This window comes from Mirounga leonina, unplaced genomic scaffold, assembly GCF_011800145.1.
Source record: "Mirounga leonina isolate KUSES-001 unplaced genomic scaffold, KU_Mleo_1.0 Mir_172, whole genome shotgun sequence".
In the NCBI taxonomy this organism is placed as follows: Eukaryota; Metazoa; Chordata; class Mammalia; order Carnivora; family Phocidae; genus Mirounga; species Mirounga leonina.
The window spans coordinates 15,227,975-15,251,759 of NW_023270442.1; positions in this window are offsets into that span (position 1 = coordinate 15,227,975).

Consider the following 23,785-nt stretch of genomic DNA (forward strand, 5'->3'; position numbering starts at 1 on the left):
AGGGATAGTAGGGCAGGGATTAAAGTCTAAATCCAGCCTGGGGGTTTTTCACTGGGGACTATTTCACAATGTCTGGGACATTTTGGGGTGTCACAGTGGCGGGAGGGCGCTCCTGGCATCTACTGGGTAGAGACCAGGGGTGCTGTTAACATCCTACAATACTCAAGACAGAATGATCCGGCCCCCCACGTCAGCCATGCGTATGTATATATGGATACACATGCACACACACACACACATGCACACACATGAGGAGTACTTAGCCTTATAGATCGGGATAGCAAAGACTGGGGGAAGAGAGAGGTTGGGGGAGAGCTGTGACTTAGGGCAGCTGAGCAGCCTGGGAGCACACAGGATTGGGGGCTGCAGGCTTGGCCCAATTTGCAAGAAAGAGCATTGACTGGCAGAAACCCTCTGTGATGACAAGGTTGTAATCAGAGCATGGGTCTGGGGTGTTATTTTCTTGTTTTTTTTTGTTGTTGTTGTTGTCTGTTTTGTTTTTTATCAATACCCACTAGACTCCAAGGAGGGAGAAGAACCTAATTATATCTCCAGCTTCAGGCAAGAATGACTCAGGGTGGGGCATAGTCACAGGACTCATTTAGGGGAGGTAAGGGCAAAGGTAACAAGGCAAGGGCAGTAATCCCTAAAAGTCCAGAGAGCAACATATGAAAACTCCCCAGGAGGCACATTTTAGGGGCTTTCTCCTTTCCTTTCCACTCCCCCTCCTATATACAGGCTGTCTGGGAGAGGAACAAACTGGTGGTAAAGAGCATGTGCTTTCCAGCTAGCCTGTCTGGGCTATCATCCCTGCCCCCTGCTGGCTGTGTGACTTCAGGTGATCTATGTAACCTCTCTGTGCTTTTATTTCCTCATTTGTAAAATGGGCACACGATTGCATAGAGATAATAAGGATTAAACAAGATGCTATTTGTAAAGCTGAGGGTTCTCTGTGATAATTGTCTTTCTCAGCTTCCCAAAACAGAGAATCTTTTGTTTTCCATCTTCCCAAATTAAGCCCTCTCATGCAACTGAAACTGGAAAAGAGCACACAAGAGAGAAGTAAGGTCCTTGCCTCTGCTGTTCTTTTCTTACCACTTCCAGATTCCAGGGGCTGAGACAGTAGGGCTCAGTTGCACATCTTCTTAGAGGGCACTGCCAAAAGAGGGCTGTGGTTGGGCATAATTTTTGTTGTTCTCCACCCCACCCCGGGGATATAAAAACACCCTGCTGAAATTGTGTAGGTCAGATTTCCCACGTCCAGGCTGCCTTCCCATACCACCTTTGGAGACTTGTCATAAAACGTTTCACTCCCAAAACATTCGAAAAGGTGCAGGCCAGAGAAGGTATTTACAACAGCGTAAACCGTGTCAACACAGTACTGGGTATAGGACAAGGCGTCTTATCAAAACGTTCACAGAGCACATCTCTCCCCAAAATATGGGAATGCCACTAAAGCCTCGATCCAGCACATGCAAAACTAAAAAGAAAATAAAACATGCTGAGATTTCTTTTTTAAAGGTCTGCTAAAGGATGAATGTGCACAGGGGAATGTTTCTATTAAATGGATTTAATATGCATAGAGGTATTTACACATTTCACCAACTGCCTGACTAATGCACGCCAGAATAAGAAAAACTTTTTGTTTTGTTTGTTTTGTTTTTCAAGCTTTTCTACTGGGATTCTGTTTCTTACAAAGAGGCAAGGCAAATTTGGTTGACCAAGGTGCACGCTAGACACCCAATTGTGTGTGGTGACTTCCCTGCGGGTCCTGGCCTGGTTCAACTGGTCACCCAGCAAGTGGATATGGTATTAGGGAACAGGCATAGCATAAAGAGCTCATTTAAGGGAGCTGCAGGTAACTTCTTACTTCCCACTGGGATTCAAAGAGCGTTCAGGACCACTCCCAAACATCGAGGGCTTTGTTGACAAATGATAGCTCTGGCAGTGAAGGGACAGATGACCCCAGGTACGTCTCTCATCCCTGTGGCCTTGGGAAGGAAGTTTTCAATTGGAAAGCTTTTAGGCTGCAACTCATAGGGACCATTAAAGTCACAGGCTGGTTTTCTCTTTGTGATTTACACTGCAGTGCCCTGTAGAGCCGAAGTCAACCTTCGAAGACCACATGGCCTCATTTTACAGGGGAGTTGAGAGCCACTGAATTTATGTCCTTGTTCGAGCTTCCACAACCAATTAGTGTCAGAGGCAAGCCTTGATCATGTAACTGCTGGTTCTTACTTCTGGGCTCCTTCCCCCATGCTGGGTGGGTCCCTTCCTGCACAGACATCTGCTTAGAAGCATTCGTGCCTTAAGAGTGACATGACATTTTTCAGCATCTATTACACTAAAAACTGGAGCCCACTGTCATCCTTCACTTCGTTCCAGCAAGTCTTCATTTCTTACTTTGCTTTAACTCAAACCTCATGTAATGTTTCCAAATGCCTGCCTCAATCCATGCTGACCTTCAAGACTGCCAACCCCAAAGGGGGGGATATTTCGCTTCCCAGCTGCTCTTGGGGAGAAGGACAAAAATGAATTCTCAGGTTCCTCTTCTCCTGGTCCACGAGTCAGTTGGAGATGCAGGCGGAGCTCACACAACACACCTTCTTTGTGACCATCTTTTCTCCTCCCAGCTTTGCTGTCAACTGTCCATATAATTGATTACAAGAAACACGCCATTGTGGTTTTTACAAGTCCCCAGAGTTTTAAGGGGTAGTCAATGATTTCTTTAGGGAGTGCCTTCAGGGGGCTTAGCAGACAAGAAAGATGAAAAGACATCGGTACATCTGAAAAGGAGTAAGAAGGAATAAGATGGCGCTATCAACGTAACAGAGTTTTGAAAGTAGTTCCAGAAGCCTCAGGCACTCGTTCACAGGAAATGGGGAATTTCATGCCCTGGGGAAGAGTCCATCCCATATTCGGACTGGCTTCTGTTTAAATGAACAACTGTTTCTTGAACACGTTCCGTGCTGTCGACTGTCTTCCCATTAGCTGCCTGTCACCACATCAGTGCTTTCCATCTCGAGTGACCTCACTCTGTGAGCCAGTCGTTAACACAGCTGGGTCTTTGGGGCTTTCGTTTATATGAGAAAGAAAAAAAAACTGAATAAACATTTCAAGATTCCTACTTTGGAAAGATTCTGAACCCGCCCCAATATTCATCAACTTCTCCATTTAGAATTATTCATATGTGTGGTGTCTACAGTTTCTTCACACAGTTGTTCTTTTGGTTTTGCTTCTTCTCTGAACATTTTGAATGACTGAAGACAACCAAGATTCAATGATTTTTACCACAATTCCTCCCCAGGGGTAAAGCATGTGGAATGGATGTGGCCAGATTCTCTGTAGCATCCACACTCTGTGTATTCTCGTTCTTCACTTCCTTTCTTAATGCTCATCCAGATCTTTACTATGAAGAAAGAAATGTGTGAATGTCCTTAATGCCATTTAACTGCATGCTTAAATGCAGTTAAAATGGTAAACTTTATGGGTTGTATATTTTCCCCCTGGACAAAAGAAATAAATGATATATTTTTTTAGAACAACGAATAGAATTTTAGCTGCAGCTAAGCAATAAACAATTAAGATGAAAGATAGTGGAGACAGAACTGTGGCAGGTCCGAATTTCTAAGCCCTCACTAGGTGTTTTACCTCCTAAACCAACTCTGGGAGGTCTTCAGATTCCTTATCTCTGTCCCTCAGATGTATAAGGAACCTTCTGGTGATGCATCTCAAGGAACTGAGGAGGTATTTAGCTGGAAAGGGAGGCACTGTGCCAAGGAATTCAATTGCTTCCTCGCCACTTGTTGCTATTTATGTGTGAAAATGACACAAATTTGTCCTGCGATCCAGGATTTTAAACAAAAACAAATAACTTTCATGAAAAAAAAATCTCATTTTCTGTCTGGTTTTCTCTTGGGAGCAAAACGTTACTTTTCTTAAGTGGGATGAATTTTGCACTTCATTAAGCACCTTGATCTTTTCCAACACACGAGGCTTGAAGGCAATAACATAATCTTAGATCATGGAGATTAATGATTACAATAAAACCGTGGGCATAAATCTTCAGAGGGCTGTGAAAACCAACCAGCTGCAGATGCTGAAATCTGATTTCTAAAATTTCAGGAAGATTTATTTCTATTGATGGTTATCCTAAGTTTTGGTTTTTGTTTGCTTGTTTTTTTGTTTGTTTAGACTTATCAAACTTCTAGTCCTAGAGTTGACAGGGTCTTCAGGGGGTAATTTGGCCCCTGGCCTAATGTTCAACCCTAATTTTCTCGGTGTGATTTACGTTCAGCCCTGACATCTCTATGGGAATCCTGACACTACAAGTCGGGAGCGCTATTTACACATGACATGGCATTCTCCAAGGTTCTCTATAGCACAAGATAGGCGCCCTGAATTCAAGACAGAATGATCAAGACTCTTCCAGATGCTAGAAGCTGCTCAGTTCATCTCCCTAACAGGTATTGATCCAGGCAAGAAAATGTCTCCTTGGCCTATACACACCAGCACGAGTGAGAGATTCAGACCTTCAGACTTCCAAAGACAACAGAGCAGTGCACAAGTAAAGCCACTTCTATATGTATGTTGGCTGAAGATTTCCAAACTTGTCTTAAAACTTTGGGTCAAGACATCAGGATTCCTTAACAAGGTGAGGAAAGAGAGACTTGGACGAAGTTGATGCTTTGTTGGTCCTGTTGCATAGGGCAGTGGCTCGTGGTTCTACCAGGAGTTCCAGTCAGATTGTTCTGGAACATTCTGTGGTTCCACAGGCGCAAGATGAGAACTGTACTACTATTCCACCCTCCTCTTTGAAGGAAGGTTTTCAGATGCTCATGTGGAAAAATTCAGAAACAGTTTATGCTTTACGGGTACCAATGTTTTCATCCTCATGATATCAAACACTGAGCAGTCCACTTGATAAAATCCAAATGATTATCTGACTTTTGCATTTTTTATCGCCTTACTCTGGAGCCTTAGCATGAGACTAGTGATTGTGTTGTGGGTGCCTGATTGGGAAGGACATGGAGGGGGGCAGGCCTCAATGTGGGCAGAGCCCATGCAAACTAGACAGTCCCCTGAGTCTAATTTCTTGGATAAGCTTCTGTATTCTCCTTTCTCAAGTTACCTTCACCCAAGGGGGTACAGTTGTTGGTGGCTCTGGTCAACATTAGAAGCCTGACTCCAAAAAAGAGTTGTGGCAGCAATAGGTCAGGATACAAAGGGATGTTGGCCTGTCTCCCAGGGGAGGTAGATGAGCCATACATAGGTCACCCACATCTGGCTTGGACAGTAATCTTCACAGATCCTTTTCCAAATGCAGTGGCTTAGGGTAAGCTAATTTGCTAAACACCTGCCACAGAGGAAAGACATATCCAAAGACATATTATCCCCAAACTGGTAGAAGTGAGTAATGTATACGGAAATGACAATTACCCTAGTAAAAATGTAATCAGCAACCACTCGCTTCGACTCTAAACAAACAAACAAAATCTTTTAGAAAAATTTAGTTCTTGTAATTTCTCATCTGTTTGGCTTGGGGTTGGTGATGGGAATGTTCTTGATTATTTCTGCCACGTCTACATTAATCCAAGGGGCTGCTGGCACCCATGAAATATTTGGAAGTACATGAGATAAGTTTGCAATATTCAAAATGGTTTTACTAAAGACTCTGAGACAATAAGGAAAGTGAACAGGGAACATTACAAATGAAGAAATTGCGAATGCCAAGACTGGGCAAGTTGTAGACCCAGTCCCTTTGCATGGGACCTGACAGGAGTGCAGATTGCCTGATATTTTCTCAGTGGGCTCATAGTCCACCTACTGTGTCTTTACACTGCAACCCAGGGGAGGGATTCACCCCCAGTGGGTTGCCATACCAAGAAAGAGAGATGGCTTGGGGGAAGCTCTCTCTCTTACCCACTGGGATGCAAGCTTACCTTTGTAAGGATCAAGGAGAAAATCATAATTCCCTACAACCTCTTACAAACCCAGACAAGCAATCAATATGTACCAGACAAGGCTGACCCATTTTCTTAGCTGCAGAGAGATGTCTTAATTCTCTTATTTTTTGCATTGCTTTAAAAATTTTCCTCAACAGGTACTGTTTTCTCCTTCTGGAATTCCTATTATTTGGGTTAGATCTTCCACTGTATCATTTAGGAAGGGGAGCTTTGGAAGCCTTCCTGGGTGGTGGTGACAGTGAGGGAATGAGGACAGATAGGAGGGTGGTCTCAGAGGCAGGACCCATAGCTCCTAGGAACTGATAGGAGTCAGTTGACCAGCAGTCCCAGTTTGTCTGAGACTGGCAGATTTCCCAGGACATGGGTCCTCCTAGGTAGGACTGCCACTGGATGAGGAGTCAGGCTTTCCCTGCTCACACATGGGCAGCACCCCTCCAAGCTCCATTCATGACCCACCCCCATCTGCCCCAGGAATACACTGAAGCTCATCGCCATGTTTTGATTTCTTCCCACCCGTGAATCAATCTCGTTCCATTGCTGTTTTGATCGTGCACAGGCAATTCGTTTATTCTGAATTGTAGTTGCTTGGCATCTGCTTGAAATAGCACATTAGGCTATAAGCTGTCTGAGGTCAGAGGTCATCCTTATACCCCTCATATACCTAGTCTGCCTCCCTCCCAACCCCCAACGTCCCCCTTCAATGTTGCATGTCTGGAAGGGGTGCAGTTCCCATGTGAGAGGCTCCGGAGAAGGTAAGTCCTTTCTGAGGTCTCCGGAAGAGGCGTGAAGGGTTCACGCTCCACAGGAAGACAGAGTGAAACCCTGTCAACACCCACTCCGCTCTCCAGCCTCTACCCACCTTCTCTCTTCTCAGTCTCCCCCCAACCTCCTGTTCTTTTTCAGACTTGTTCTTTTCTCTCGTGAATGACTCAGAGCCTTTCCCAGCCAAGCTTTGTTTTTTTTCTAATCCTCTTCTACATCATGACTGGGGAATACTCCATGAAGTCTCTGGAATCTGGAAGACCACACTTCAAAATTCTGTGCATGTGTATGTTGGGGGTGGGATATGCAGAGTGGCTTAAGGGGAGGGATCTGTGGACATTTTTGCCCTCATGATCATAATACAAGTATTGTAAATAATATGCACTTACTAAACATTTATTGCACCGGATTATTTCTCCACTGTGCGGATGGGTGACTCTGGGAAGGAATTAGTTGTGGGTCTGATGCATCTTACCATAATGGCCCTCATCCCAGGAAAAGGACCCCATTCTGCTCCCCCCCAACCCCAGAGGCTCACAGTGAGCTAGGGAATGGAAAAAAGTCCCTGCTCCCTTAGCAAGAGAAGTGAATTCTGCCAAAGGAGGTATTCAAGAAGGGGTGTTTATGTAGGGATGTGTGGTTGTGCTTGTTTGAGTGTGTTACTGTGAGCAGGTGCCAATCTTGGTCATACAGAGTCAGTATGGTAAAAATGAAGAGCATGGATTTGGGTCTCAGGTGTCTGCAATGTCACACTAGCTCTTCTTGACTGTCTCATGCTACCATCTTCTCTCAGTCTGCCCTTCATAGAGTTCTCGAGAACCCTAAACATCCCAACACAAATAAAACATTTAGCACAGCGCCTGGCATATAGTAAATACTCAATAAACATCAGCTATTACTATTATAGGCTTGACCCCAACTACAGATGAGAGGCTTCGAAGGCCTCTATAAATCCTCAGGAGAGGGGTCCACAAGGAGCCGAGGGTGTGCTGGCTTGAGTTTTTGGAACTGTCTTAATATATTTGAAATTTATACTGAAATCCAATGTGCGGAGGTCCCCTGATAAAAACAGAAAGAAAAAAAAAAAAGTGAAAGCATATGGTGGGCTGTGTCTTAAAGAAGAATGACTTCAGTTATGGAAACAGGCTGTTGGAGAAATATGTCTTTTCAGCCCCGTCAGTCACAAAACTTTTCCAAATGTTGACATTACGCATGATATTAATATACTATAAAGGATCCGTGTAGAACTGGAAAAGCACAAACACACCATGCAAAGTCGGAGTCATGCTAATGCTCCTAATGGATTAAAAGCAAAAATTCACAGTTAGCTTTGAGTATCAGGGTTTGCGGTGGATTGTGTCAGGAGGTTTACAATAATATTAACTAGTCACCGTCTAAGGATGTGGCAGAATCTGGATTGTTCTAAATTAAAGGAAACATTTCTCATCCACATTCTTATTAAGGTTTTATTTTATTTTACTTGATTATCAAGGAATTTTTTGCCTTTTGCCTCTCTTACAGGTTTTTTTTGGGGGGTGGTAGTAAATTCCCATTTAGAATAAAGACCCATTTTTTTTTTAACCTGCCCCCCCCCCCCAAGCTTGGAGGAGTTATTCAAGCAGAGAACAACCTTTGAAGTTAAGAGAAACTGTGCTATCAGGCCAGAATATGAAATAAAATCAGAAAGGGGCCCCTAATGCATTATGGAATACAATGCAGAATCCAGCCGAAGGTGATGTTAATTTCTGCTCTTGTCAATGAAAAACAGACGTCAGGACAACTTGCTCTGTATTCATCTGAATCCTCAGGACTCTGAGTTGCCACATGGCGATCTGAGAGAGTTAGTGGGCCTGGCGGGCGAGGGGGGAGCTTCGTGAGGGGGCCAAGGCTGGCTCCTTTATTTTCTTTGGCAGGGCTTATGGAAAAGTCAGAGAAAATGAATTTCAAATGATGGGTCAAAACTCAAGATTCGAAACACATTTCTTCTCTCCTGTAGGTCTCATGCATCCATGGACATGGTTTCAGTAACTTTAACTTCTCTTTCCCGTGGTAGGTACGGTGTTCATGGAGTTCTAGTCAAAGAAAGATTTTCTTTTCAGTTATTTACCATGCAATGAATCTTTTTAAACCCTGTAAAGTCGTGGGGAAAAAGTTCAAATTGGCTGCAAATGATTACACTCATTTCCCATTTTTCTCCCCATTTCTTTCCTCTTTTAAAATCGTCCCTTTTGCCTGTGGCACATTTTGCCTCAAAAATGTGTGTGGGACAAAAGATCCCCATTAAGGCGGCGGCTGGGATAGGGGTTGTCACTCAGGCAACTTTCCTCTCACACTGTACCGCTTGTCTACGTTGTAAAAATACTTCCAGAGCCCAACAAATGTTTGCATGCTAAATGAAAACAGAAATAATGTCTACAGTTTGGTCATAAAATCTAAGAAATTGGACAGATGCATGAATGCCCTTATGGGCAGAAGAGGGGCAACGGCTTTATAAAGACACTGAACATCGGGGCGCCTGGGTGGCTCAGTCATTAAGCGTCTGCCTTCGGCTCAGGTCATGGTCCCAGGGTCCTGGGGTTGAGTCCCGCATTGGGCTCCCTGCTCCACGGAGAGCTTCCTTCTCCCTCTCCTGCTCCACCTGCTTGTGTTCCCTCTCTCACTGTCTCTCTTTGTCAAATAAATAAAATCTTAAAAAAAAAAGACACTGAACATCCAGAAAGGAAGGAGGGTGATGCTAGAAGCAAAAGGAAGAACGTCCTTGTCTTCTGAAGGAGCAGCCCTGGCTATTTCTGGTTACCTAGGTTATGCAGGCAGCTTCTGAGGAAGGTCGCACGCTTTGTATTTTGGCATAAAAATGTCATAAGGAAGAGAGGAGTATCCTCAACCCCCATCACCAACTTGAGCCAGGGGACCCTTGCCCTCTGGGGACAGAGTATTGCTGCAGAGAATTTTGCAGGCTCTGACCTTCCCGCTCCACCCCCTGCTTCTGGGCGCTGGCTCCTTTCCCTCTCCAATGCCCCAGTCCCACTATCTTTTGTCCATTCCCATGGACCTGGGCTTTCTAACTCCTCCTATAGGCCCAGGCCCATGTTGTTTTTAAACATAGTATTCCCGGTGAGCACAACAGAGTAATCATTGTAGGGACCCAGCTGCACAGACAGCCACCAGTGAGAAAGCTGAGAGCAGGATTTGCTCCAAAAACACTAGGGAGCCTGCGGGAGGGCAGAATGACCCTGTCTCTTCCCATCCTGAGGGTCTACTTGGAGGCGGGCTTCCTCCCCGAATTAGGGATGCAGAGATGCTTCCCTGGGGCGAGGTTTTATGGAAAAATGGAAGTCTGTATCTAATTTAGGATCTAGTAAAGAATTTAAACTTGCCCAAAGAGGGGTCTGGTCTGTGCCCTTGGTTTCTGGGAGGTAATCACTAAGCCCTTGGAATGTCCTGCCAGATAGGAGTGTCTTTGTTTGCCTTGGGGCTTTGCACCAGCCAGATAATAACAATGTGATTTAGGGTGGGGACTGTGAGCCACATCAACATGCTTTTGGATAGGGGCTTTGAGTCCTAAGGTCTCAGCTCTGCCTCTTGAGGGGCTGGAAACTAGATCAGCCACTCCACCCTGGCCATGTGATGGAACCCCAGGAAAGACTCTGGACCCCAAAGCTCTGATGAGATTTCTTGGCTGGCATGCTCTCTGCATCCTGTCACACCTCAGGGCCGGGAAGACAACGCTGTCCGGATGGCATGGAGATAGGACCACTGGAAGCTCTGTGTTTGGTACCCGCTGGACCTTGCACTGTGTTCCTGTCCCCTTGGCTGATTTTACTCTGTATTCTTTCCCTGTAATAAACCACAACTATGAATATAACAGTTTTCCGTGAGTTCTATTCCCACAAATTATGGAAACTGAAGGTGCTTTCAAAACCCCTTGACTTGTAATTGGAGTTAGAAGTGAAGGAGCTCTTACGGACACTGGGTTTACTAACTTCGAAGTTGGTGGCAGGTAGAGGGGGTCTCACCCCGGGTATTTTTCCTCAAGTGAGGCCTGAGTCTCTGACTCAAGGAATATTCCAGGATTTGCATCCAAGACCTTTTCTGACTCATCTCCACTTCCTGACAGAGCCACTTGCTCTCCTTACCTCTCAGCTGCACATACTCCACTTGCATTAGCTTTATCGGAATACTTACATTCAAAGCAGCGATTGCTTCCTATGATCCACTGTTAAAATTTTAAAAATGATCCTGTGAAGACTTACATATACAAGTGAAAGGAAAATTTCTACTCTTTGAAGAATGGGAAAGCCTCCGTTTCCTGAACTTGACACGACGTACAGGTTCTCTGGGAATGGCGAAAGGTTAACCCAAGAGTACATGGTATGGTCTCAATAAATATTCGTTCCCACCCATATCAGTTTGCTGGGGCTGCAAGAAAGCAGCACAACCTGGGTGGCTGAAAACAACAGCAAGCCGTTATCCCCTAGCTCTGGGGCCAGAAGCTTGAAATCAAACAGTCACTGGGGCCATGATCCCTCCAAAACCTGAAGGGGGATCCTTCCTCACCGCGTCTTAGCTTCTGGTGGGTTGCTGGCCATTTTTGATGTTCCCTGGCTTGTAGCTGCCTCTCCCCAGTCTTCCATCCTCACACGGCCTTCCGTCTTTGTCTCTGTCTGTTCACGTGGTGCTCTTTTTATAAGGACACCAGCCATGTGGGATTTGGGGCCCATTTTACTCGAGTATGACTTCACCTTGGTTAATAACATCTGCAAAAATATTTCCAAAGAAGTCATATTCTAAGGTACCGGTGGTTTGGACACAAAAATATCTTTTCTGAGGGGACACAGTTCTACCCATCTGCACGTTTCTGAAAGCTAAAGCTCCATATGTGGTCTCCTAAGCCTCAGTTCCTTCATCTGTAAAATGGGAAGAATTGCATCACTGCCTCCCAGTCTGAGGAGGGATCCAAAGAGATAAAAGCATGTATGTGTCCAGAACCACACATATGTAGATGTGTATGACAGCTCATACACTTGAGACACAATAGCTCATTGTCTCTGTGAGCAGTGATCCCAAGTAAGATATTTCCTACTGTATTTCCATGCATTGACATCCGAGGTGTGCAACTGCTCTTCCTTCACCCGTTCTTTCTCGTCCTGCTGCTCCCAGATGCTTGGGGAGCAAGGAGGAGTGAGAACCAAAGGAGCATTGTTTCCTAAGGGACGCTCATTCATCAACTCCGTTTGAGCAGTGAGCACGCTGAGACAGTCACTTGCTACACCTTGCTTTTCTCTCCGTTTTGACTTCGGGCTTATCTGAGAGCCTTTTGTTCAGGCTCATAATTATTCAGTGACTCAGTAGCCCACAAGCATTACCCGTGGAGCCAGACAAGACCAGCAAGCTCCGTGGACCACCTGTTCCAAGTCATTTCCTGTGTGGGCGGCACCTTCACAGGGCTGAAAATGTGAGTTACGGTAAGACTGGCCTCAGCCCTGGTGCTCTGCATTGTTGAAACTAGGTGGAATCTCGCTCCATTATGTGCTGGCCAGACACATCTCGTTATCATTCTTTGCATATATATTAAAAACTCTTACCCCTTTATCAACAAATGTTCTCAAGGGGGAGACAACACACCCTTGTGATGTGACGTGGCTGTAGGGAGAGTAAACACACCCGTGTTTCACTTATTAAGTCAGGTCCGTGAGCGCAGAACACACTGGGAAGGGACGGTGATGAAGGTGGCGCGTGTGTTCCCGTGGGTACGCTTACAGCGGGGGGTTCACGAATATTGAGGGTAAACGTGAAGCCGTACATTGCAGTAGAGTTTTGGAAACAGTTTGAATGAATCAAATGTTCTGTTCACAGTACACTTAAATTGGCCAATAGAGTGGAAAAAAAAAATACCCCAAACAGTTATTTATGTCATGTAGACAAAACACTGGGTTGGTTGACTGATCATTTCCACTCTACAGTGAGCCATCGTTGGTATTTTCACTCTGAGTTTAACTGCACATTTTTCCATGAAGGCAACTAACTGCTCCTCATGAGGAAGATTCATTTTTAACCTTACTGCCCCTCATCCTCCATCTTTCTGATCTCTTTGTAGATTGTGGCGTTCTTGGGTCATGATTAAACTTTAAAAGTAAAGCCTACTTATGTATGACCATGAGAAACAGTCTAGAAAAAATAAACTTGAGTTCGTGAGGCAGGAAGGCAGTACAATATTGAAGAAAGAACAGGAATTTAGGAATCCAGTGACTTGATTAAAGTCTTAGCTGTGTGACCTTGTGCTAGTTACTTAACCACTCTGAGCCTTGGCTTATTGATTTTCAAAATGCGGCTGGTCATACCTACTTCCCAGGGCTTTAGGGATGATGAATGAGATAATGCAAATTATCTATCCCTTAGCAGGCCCTCAACTAAAAAGGGGGGGAGGAATCCATCACTTACATTTATAACTCTGTCAAAATAACTAAAATTGCTGTGTACTCCAGCCCTCAACCCTTACTTCCCATATACGCCATGACTCCCATACACCCAGTGATTTAAATATTAAAGCTGGCGTCATACACACATTTTGTGTAGTAGAGGTGGGGAGGGAAAGGGATAAAGTGCCCAGAAATACATGAAGTTCCTTGAGTGAAGGGTGCAGACCTCAGGTACTAACTATCCCTTTTGCTTATAAAAGTGACCCTGATGTCCTCACTCAGCAGTCGCCCTTGCAGTTGACCAGGATCATGCATTCATGGACTCGTGTATTCATTCATTCAAATAATACCTGGGGTGGACACCATACCAGGCTCTGAGGACATGAAGCATGTGTCACGCCTGACCTCAGGCAGCTCACGGTTTGGCAGGGTAGTCAGGCATTAAGCACATGTCTCTGCTGGTAATTATTTGTGTAAGCTGGGATTGGGGCTGTGAACATCAGAGTGCAGGGTGGTACGGGAGACTGAACCCCAGCCGGTCATTGAGAATAGTGCTTTGTCATCTGGTTCTTTCCTCCCGCTTCCAGTCAGGCTGATGGACTATTGAGGCAACACTAACAAAATGAATGGTAAGAGGAGTCTGGGAATACAAAACGTGGGATACAGGAGCTACTTCCTTTCAACCGTTGTTTCTGCATATTTATATAAAAAGGGCCTTTTGACGTTGCAGAGCTTTGAAGTGTCATATGAAAAATAGTTCTTTGTACTTATCACAGTGTCTTTCATTTAAGTTGCTCATAAACCCTGCAGACATCACCCCACTCATTTTTGGAACACTTCTCAAAGGAAGGTTTAAGGAGAGACTCTTGCCCCCATTTCACAGGTGAAGTCACTGAGTCAGGAGGAGGTGAGGATGGTGTGGGACTAGGGGCCAGGCATCTGAATTTTATTTCTGGCTCTGAACTCAGTAGCTAGCTGTGTGACTTTGGGGGCTTCCCTTCAGTTTCTTTTAGGGGTTTGGGATCGACAGTCCCTAGTGTCCCAGGCGGTTTGAACAATCTGTGAGGGTGTCAAGGAGACTGGGCAGATGTCAGAGTGCTAATTCCCAGGATGTAATTCAAGCCTTCATGGATAACTTCAGCCTCAGCATAAGATTTCTGCAAGAAGACCATCTACAAAGACTATCAGGAATATACGAATGCCATGTTCGAAGGCCCCAGCTCAGTGTGTCCCCGAATGCCCAAGAGTAAGAATGGCTGAAATGCTGGCTAATGCCACAGATTTTTCAGGACTCAGCCCAGATGTACTATATCCAAACTCCCAGGCAGAAGCTTGGGAAGGAATTACAGAAATCATCAGGCAAGTTTGGAAAACACAGCATCCATCCAGATCAGTGGTCTCAAGTTACCAGGGACCTTAGAAGAATGGGGATGGCTGGATCCAATTCTAGAGATTTTATTTACAGGGGTTGGGATGTGTCCCAAATGCCCATAGTTGTAATATCTCCCCAGGTGATTACTATGGGCAGCCAAGATCTAGAGCAAGTTCTTGTCATTGTGCCAATGAACTTGTGCAGAATGGGTTCAAGGAGGCTAATCTTATAAGGATGTAAAAATCATGCCCAAAGCCGTCCACTGACTGAGAGCAATGTAGGGCTGGACCCCAGCCTCCGGCTCTCCTTCTTGCTCTGTCCACCACATTAGATTGATGCTCATAATACCTTGATGTAAGTTTTCCTTTAAATGTGAAGGATAAGTTCTCAATTACATTAGCTTAGGAAAAAAAAGACATTGAAAAATTTAAAATTTGGAATTTATAAAACATTTGACTACATGGAAATCAAAATTTTCTGTATGATTCCCATCACCATTACCGTCAATACTAAGGTAGTTCAAAGACAAACATAAACTTGGGGAAATATTTGCAACCTAAGTCCTGTGAAAAATCTCTAGAAACCAGTAAGAGGATGAATAATCCATGGAATTCCATGAATAGAAAATGGACACAAAAAGAAATTCAAGTGACCAACAAAAACATAAAAGTGTATCTACCTTCTTAATAAAGATATAGAAATTAAAATATCAGTGAATTATTAATATCTGCTCATCAAATTATGAATGATTACATGATTGATAATCTCAATTATTGGGGAGACTATGGCAGCTGGTGATAGGTGGATTGGCATCATCTTTCTGCAGAGCAATTTGGCAATATACACCAAAAGCCTTAACATATGTGTGTACTCATTGACTTGGTAATTCTACTTCAGACAAATTATCCTAAGAGGGAAATGTATTAAGATGAATGTGTAGGGGCGCCTGGGTGGTTCAGTTGTTAAACATCTGCCTTCAGTTCAGGTCATGATCCCAGGGTCCTGGATCGAGCCCCGCATCGGGCTCTCTGCTCGGCGGGAAGCCTGCTTCTCCCTCTCCCACTCCCCCTGCTTGTGTTCCCTCTCTTGCTGTGTCTCTCTCTGTCAAATCAATAAATAAAATCTTTAAAAAATAATTTTTAAAAAGATGAATGTGTAAGTATCTTTTTTATCACAGGATTGTTTATATCAAACATTTGGAAGTAATACTAACAGCCATTCATACACGATTGGTAAATACATTTTGGTTGATCCACACAATGGAATAATATGGAAAGATTAAAAATTATATTGCGGAGTTACATGTATTGCAATAGAAATATATTCTATGTGTATAAAGTGAGTAAAGTTATCAAACTATTTATCACAAGAGGTCATTTTTTAACACGTATGAGTGAGTATGTATGTACCATATATGTACCACATATGGACCGCAAAAACCTAGATTTGAGGTCCAGTCCTGGTCTTGCCTACAGTCCAGGATTCTCAGGGGCTGAGAGGTTTTCCAGGAAGTGAGACTTTCCATTTTAACCCTGGGACAACCTGACCAAACGAGGATGACTGATCCTCTGGTCTTGTCCTTAACTAGCTAGGTGACTCCGAACATGGTTTTTTTCATGCTTGCAGAGCATATTCCTTTCTTAACACAATGGATTTGAAATAGCTGTGGTTGGAAAATTTGTACTCACCCCCGTATCAACAATGTTTCTATTTGGGTGGTGAAATTACAGGCATTTTAAAATTTCTTCTTCAATGTTTCCTTAGAGCGCATATCCATAATTTTCATAATATGAAAAACAAAAATGTTGTTTATATTAAAAATAACCCCAGGGTCAGTTAGAGTCTATTTTCAGTACCAAGAAAACGGCAAAATGATACAAGTGTTTCCACAGAATGTCAATCACAGACATTTACTACAAAACAGAAGCTGAAACCAGAGATTTAAGAACAAAGAGCAGAATGGACAATTTCTCCCTCTATGACCACAATATCTTAGACCAGAAATGATAAAGGAATAAATAAAAATTACTCCTTGTTGGGGAATCCTCTCACACTGTTGGTGGGAATGCAAGCTGGTGCAGCCACTCTGGAAAACAGTATGGAGGTTCCTCAGAAAGTTGAAAATAGAGCTACCATATGATCTAGCAATTGCACTACTGGATATTTACCCCAAAGATACAAATGTAGGTATCCAAAGGGGTATGTGCACTCCGATGTTTATAGCAGCAATGTCCACAATAGCCAAACTGTGGAAAGAGCCAAGACATCCATCAACAAATGAATGGATAAAGAAGATGTGGTATATACACACAATGGAATAGTATGCAGCCATCAAAAGGAATGAGATCTTGCCATTTGCAATGACATGGATGGAACTAGAGGGTATTATGCTAAGCTAAATAAGTCAATCAGAGAAAGACATGTATCATATGATCTCACTGATATGAGGAATTCTTAATCTCAGGAAACAAACCGAGGGTTGCTGGAGTGGTGGGGGGTGGGAGGGATGGGGTGGCTGGGTGATAGACATTGGGGAGGGTATGTGCTATGGTGAGCACCGTGAATTGTGTAAGACTGTTGAATCACAGACCTGTACCTCTGAAACAAATACTTTATATGTTAAAAAAAAAAAAAGTAGGAAGGGAAAAATGAAGGGGGGGAATCAGAGGGGGAGGCGAACTATGAGAGACTATGGACTATAAGAAACAAACTGAGGGTGGGGCGCCTGGGTGGCTCAGTCGGTTAAGCGACTGCCTTCGGCTCAGGTCATGATCCCGGAGTCCCGGGATCGAGTCCCGCATCGGGCTCCCTGCTCAGTGGGGGGTCTGCTTCTCCCTCTGACCCTCCCCCACTCATATACTCTCTCTCTCTCTCTCATTCTCGCTCTCTCAAAATAAATAAATAAATCTTAAAAAAAAAAAGAAACAAACTGAGGGTTCTAGAGGGGAGGGGGGTGGGAGGATGGGTTAGCCTGGTGATGGGTATTAAAAAGCGCATGTATTGAATGGAGCACTGGGTGTTATATGCAAACAATGAATCATGGAACCTACATCAAAAACTAATGATGTAATGTATGGTGATTAACATAACATAATAAAATTAAAAAACAAAACAAAACAAATTACTCCTTGTTGTATGGAAATAGCAATAACCTCCCTGTATGGATTCAGTGTGCTTTCAATTTGGCTCTAGAATGATTTAATTATTTTGTTCCCAAAATAAGAAGGGTGCAGCTTATGAACAATTTTGCAAGTGAGAACATGCTGCTTGAAAACACTGACCTTGAAAGTTTTGATATTCATTTTTTTTTCAGAGAGGGAGCAGGTGATGGGGAGGGGCAGAGGGAGAGGGAGAGAGAGAAACCCAAGCATGCTCTGAGCTGGGCATGGAGCCCAATGCAGGGCTCGATCTCACAACCCCAAGATCAGGACTTGAGCCAAAACCAAGAATCCGATGCTTAACCTATTGAGCCACCAGGCACCCCTCAATATTCATATTTTTTCCATTGCTTTGATAAGGCTCAATAGTGATGCCTTTCAAAGAATCTTGTATTGATGATATTAATTTATCAATAGAAGAGTCCAACTGACAAGTGAAGCAGTCAGTCCTAACCTTTGCAGTCCTAAGTTTGGGGAAACTTAGGAGGAACTTTCCCAAAAAAAGGCTTAGATTTGGGTCAAGTGTAAATTTGCTTAGTTTGGTTAGAGACAGTGATGGGGAAAGAAAAGTTGCCACATGCCTCATGGCAAGAACCGTGGCCTGGAAGGTGAGTAGAAATAAAACATACTTTTCCTTGAAATGTCCAAATTGTACATTTTGCCATGTGTGACACGGAAAGCTAATTCTGTACCTCTAACATATCTAAAGTCCTGACTTCCTCTAGAACAAGTGCCCCTGCCAATTTCTCACCTGTCTTGCAACAGATGCAGACTTTGGAAGAGTCTGAAGAAAGCAAGAGAAATTAGAGGCTGTGTCCTGCAGAGACCCACTACCCATCTTCCCCACAGACCCCCAAATCATGGCCCTAAACCAAGTACCTGAATACCGGATACATTTGTTAATGTCTTAACTTTTGAAATCTTCTCCCTAACTCCTTTTTCTCTGTGCTCTGTTCTCCATTTCAGGAAAAAACAAAGGCAGTGCCGAAATCACTGACAGTTCTGCCTTTGAAAACCCCTTTACTTCCTTCTGTGTCTGGAAACGACACCTGGATTCCAAAACATTCTTCGTTGCTTTTGATGAGGAAGCCTGATGACTTCCTTCATGAGCGTGCATGGTTTGATTCACATGCCAGGATTCCTGACAGGTTTTCACATGAACATTCCTACTGCAGTTTTACAAATCATTTTGTGGGAAGGATGATAAATTAACAATACTATTGCAGTATACCTTTCTCCTTATCTAAGTGTATTTCCCCAAATTTATTTTAATTAAGCAGAAAAGGTTTGCAAAATTTTTCTCCATGTATTTACAATCTTCTCCCTGTTGGCAAGGTGCCTAGACTACAGGAGCATCAGATCCCAGGCTGGCTTGCTGGAAATGCAGCTATCCCTGGCAATGCATAGCTCTAGACTCTTCCTGTCTAAAATACACTTTTAACCCGGAAAGATGAAAATACAAATTGCATTCCCGACTATGGATAATTAAAAGCACTGTGTGTATTTTCTCTGGATGCTGTGGAAAATTACATACTAATCCCAATGTCACTCCCTTAAACACAGCTATGGGATTATAATGGTTTGGGAACAGAGAACCGAATAGAATGCTTGTGTATATCCTAAAAGCTTTGAACTAATTTTACTGTCCTACTAACATAGTTTGTCAAAATCTAGCTATGTCACAAAAATTACAAAAATGAACCAACCAATTCTTTTCTCAACCAAAGTTTTTAAATATCAAAATTGATTAAACCCTCACCTCAATCACTGTCTTAGGTTAGCCACTATGTGGCTGACAGTGGATAATGGATTTCAGGGTCACTCTTCTAACAATTTATATGTTTATGAGTCACTTGATTTCTTTCTTCTGCTTTTTTTTAAGATTTTATTTATTTATTTGACAGAGAGAGAGCACAAGTAGGGGGCGTAGCTGAGGCAGAGGGAGAAGCAGGCTCCTCACCGAGCCGGGAGCCCAACGTGGGCCTGAATCCCAGGACCCTGGGATCATGACCTGAGCCAAAGGCAGCCACTTAACCAACTGAGCCACCCACGTGCCTTTCTGCTACTTTTTAAATTCTTTCTGTATATTTCTTCCTTCCTTTCTTTTTTATAGACAATTTTATTAATCTGCTCAGACTTCGGTAACAAAATACCATAGACTGAGGCGGGGAGGGGGTTGGTAAACAACAGAAATTTATTTCTCACAGTTCTGGAGGCTAGGAAGTTCAAGATCAAGGTGCCACTTGATTTGGTTCCTGGTGAGACTCTCTTCCTGGCTTGCAGATGGCCCCCTTCATGAGGTGTTCTCACATGGCAGAGAGAGAGAGGAGAAGAAGGAGAACAAGAGGAAGAAGAGGAGGAAGAAGAGGAAGAAGAAGAAGAAGAAGAAGAAGAAGAAGAAGAAGGAGAAAAAGAAGAAGGAGGAGGAGGAGGAGGAGGAGGGGAACAGGAGGGAGGAAGGAAGGAAAAGAGAAAAAGAAAGAGGGAAGGAGGGAGAGAGACAGAATGAGAGAGAAAAAGAGAGAGTGCTCTGGTGTCTCCTAGTCTGCTATTAGCACACTACCCCTACTGGATCAAGACTCCACCTTTATGACCTCACAACCTTAATTACCTCCTTATAGGCCCCCTCCCCAAATTATGATAATGTTGGGGGTGAGGTCCTCAACATAGGATACTGGGGGGACACATTCAGTCCATAGCAACAACTGATCATGTAAGTGGAAATCATCTATTTGGTTTGAGAGAGCTGGCAGAGTCTGAATGTCACTCGCTTTTCAGATGGAAATGTTCTGTACAAAGAACTTCAAATAACAGTTACAAAGCACTGCTGATATGAAAAACCATGACAGAATGAGTAAAGGCTCAGCAACATCTAGAATCCTTTCTCAGCTGTATCTTTTTCTGGTTGTGTGGTCATGAGCATGTGATATAAGGTTTTGCAACCTGTTTTTCTGTGAGAATAACTGTATTTATCTCAGATAATTACTGACACATTTAACTGGGAATTTGCACCTAAAATGCTCTGTGAGGGACTTGGCCTTGTAACTGCTCACTTTTAGCCATTATTAACATCATCGGCATCATCATCACTGTCATTATCATTCCCAGGCTAGCAGGGTGAAAGCCTTTTGACTTGTAAATAGTCATCTCATCCTCCCAAGTTACATATGAAAGACGTTAGTCCAGAAGCACAATTTGAAGTGCTTTTCTGTTCAAAGCAAATCTTAAAGAAGCCTATTCATTGGTTGTTGCACATGGTTCACTATCAAGAGAAAAGCTGTCTAGACTCCCAACCACCAACCTGAGTCCCCTGGAGATCACTATCCATTGAGCAGAACATACCTTTAACAGCTTGCCTTCCTTCCCATAAGAGGGACTCTGCAGTGGTTTGCAGGAAACTCAACACAGAACCAACCCCAGAAGTGTCTCCAGGAGGAACCAAAACTCACTGTGGAACAGCAGGAGAAAAGAATGCCACCCGAATGAATTTTCAGTTCAATACTGTTAGTTTTTCTCAAAATATTCAACATTTGCAATGCCTGAAAACACCTTCTCCAAAACCACTTCCAACCCACAGCTCATAATATTTTTATGATTAACTTTAGAGAGAGCAAAAATATAGCCAGAACTATGTCACATTCCCACAACCAAACTTCTGGCCTTTTTCACCAGTGGGGTGGGGAAGGGAGTGGGGGGTTGCATAGTGCAGGGGATGCAGAGAGAAAGTCCTTTGTCTGGAGTTTTTAATTGCTGAGGGGTTTTTACCAAAGAAACAATTCCTTTCATACACCATGTCTCACCTTGAGTTCTTATCCACTAGGGACATAGTTGATCAATGATGTAATTCTACAGTTACTTAAGGATAGTGATTCTTTTATTCTCACAAAAGGTTTGCACAAAATTAAAAGAAGCCTGAAGTCATTTATTTTAATCTCTCAAGATTGTTTATTGTTTCTACAAGTCAGGGCAGCCCCATCTTTGGAAGGCATAGTCCAAGGGAAAAGTCGATAAAATGATAGCATTGTTAGATGGGGTGGGGTTTTTGCAAAATAGACTCATTGTTGATGGTCTTTTAAGGTAACACTTTATATTTTATCTTGGGGCCTTCCTGAAATCCATGAATGTTCATTTGGTGCAAACAACAACAACAACGTTAACTCACCTTTAGAGACTTTGCCACCATTGACAACTCAGTAAACGTCTACAAATTGTAAACTTCAATAATAGATTCTTGAAAACGTTCATTTCCATGCAACTTCCTTCCCATGCACTGCGATGAAGCTCTTTGGCCTTTATACCATGTATAAAATGAGGAGTCATAGACTCACTTAATACTGCTTCTTTGAATATTATAAGCTTCCCCCCCCAATATAATTAATCACTTTTCCATGTGTGATGGAAACTGCAAAGTGATTTTCCCCCCTTGGGTTATAAAAATATCCCTAGATTGTCAGCTTTGGGCTCTCAGGCTCTTTGATCTATTTTCAATGTGAAGTGTGCAGGACCCCCAAACGGGGTGGGTGGCCTCTACCCTACAGTGTGAGGAAAAAGCTGTGAATTTTCCCCCTTATTTTTTATACCCATAAGTTTTTTATTTAGAAAAAAAAATCTAATACATGATTGGTACCTTTTCAGTTAACTCACCCAAATGTTATTTAAGAGGTATTTGATGTCCAATATACTCAGTGTTGTTTTTTTTTTTTAATAAGGCTTGTTTAAGCTCTTTTCCTAGAAAAAGGATGTTGCCTTTGCCAAAGGCACATTATCTTCAATATCCAGCATTTTCAGTCTATTTTCTGCAACTTAAATTTTTCCACGTCTTTAATGGTCTCAGTTCTCCAAACAGCAAATTGGTGGGGTTAGAAGACTTTCCTTTCCTAGTAGCTGCCTCAGCTTGCTTAGGAAATTAAACACAGTCTCCCCTTTGATGGAGAAACCCGTCACTGATGGGAGCACAAACGAGAGAATGGTGAAGTCTTCAAAGTCTGCCTCTGTTTAGATAAACACCTTCCAACCTCCAAATCTGTCCTACGGCACTGTAACGCTTACTATGTTTAAAACAGATAGAAATGCCTTTAAGGTAGATCTTCTGTGAGCCCCAAATGTAAAAGTCTAGTTATAATGAAAAAACATCAGAGAAAAAGGACTAAATGAATTTAAAAAGCCCTAAATGGAGGGCAGTTCACCTGTTACTACAGATGTGAATAAATTATGTGAGTTAATTGTCCAAGTATAAGAATATCTGTAGTATTCAAAATCTATAGCACAGATCACTCACTGAACCACAGCCCCAGTCTAAGAATCCAACACATCTTTGTAGACGGGCATGAAGGTGGTTTGGGAGAGAACATGCCAGAGAGATTAATGTTTTTAAAATCCTTCTGTGGTTCCTTAGGTTGCAATTGCTTTGCTACATGTTCTATGCCAAGAAGAGAGCTTCATACCCTCCCAAACAGCATAACTCCAGTGGGATACCATGTAATGAGTCATGTAACATAGTGTGCAATGATGCCTCTTCCTTTCTTTTCCCTAAATTCTACACATTCCAGGTGTTTCTACACTTGTACAAAGTAATCAGCACTCAGATGGAGACTCTAAAGGCCTCTTGCTCCTCAGATGTTCTCCTGGGCTTCATGCATACATAGTCTGCAGCAAGAAAATGCTAGGGTGAAAAGCTTCCTTGATCTACACTGGATGGCCCTGGGAGGTCACTACAGATTCTGTTAGGCCTCTTTGTACCCAGTACTTTTTCCCAAAGATGAGTATTTATGGGATTGTACAAACCCCAGATTGTTAATTTCTGCTCTTGGACTTCATTAAATATTCTTTCACTCTCCAGAAACATTCTCTGCCATTGCAGAAAGCTATTGAATCCTTATTAGGTTCATTCAAAACTTGGTGACCTTTAGGCAAACCCCCAAAGATGAGAGATGATAAAGAAGAAAACTAGGAAATGTCACTTGTAGACACAGTCAATGCATTCATTTCTTGTTTTTTAAGTAATCAACTCTTGAGCTAAGAGTTTAGAAATTCTATTCAGATTTAGGCATTCTTTCAAAAGTAACTATGTGAATGATTTCCAAGTTACCCACCCTATAATTCTTGCTA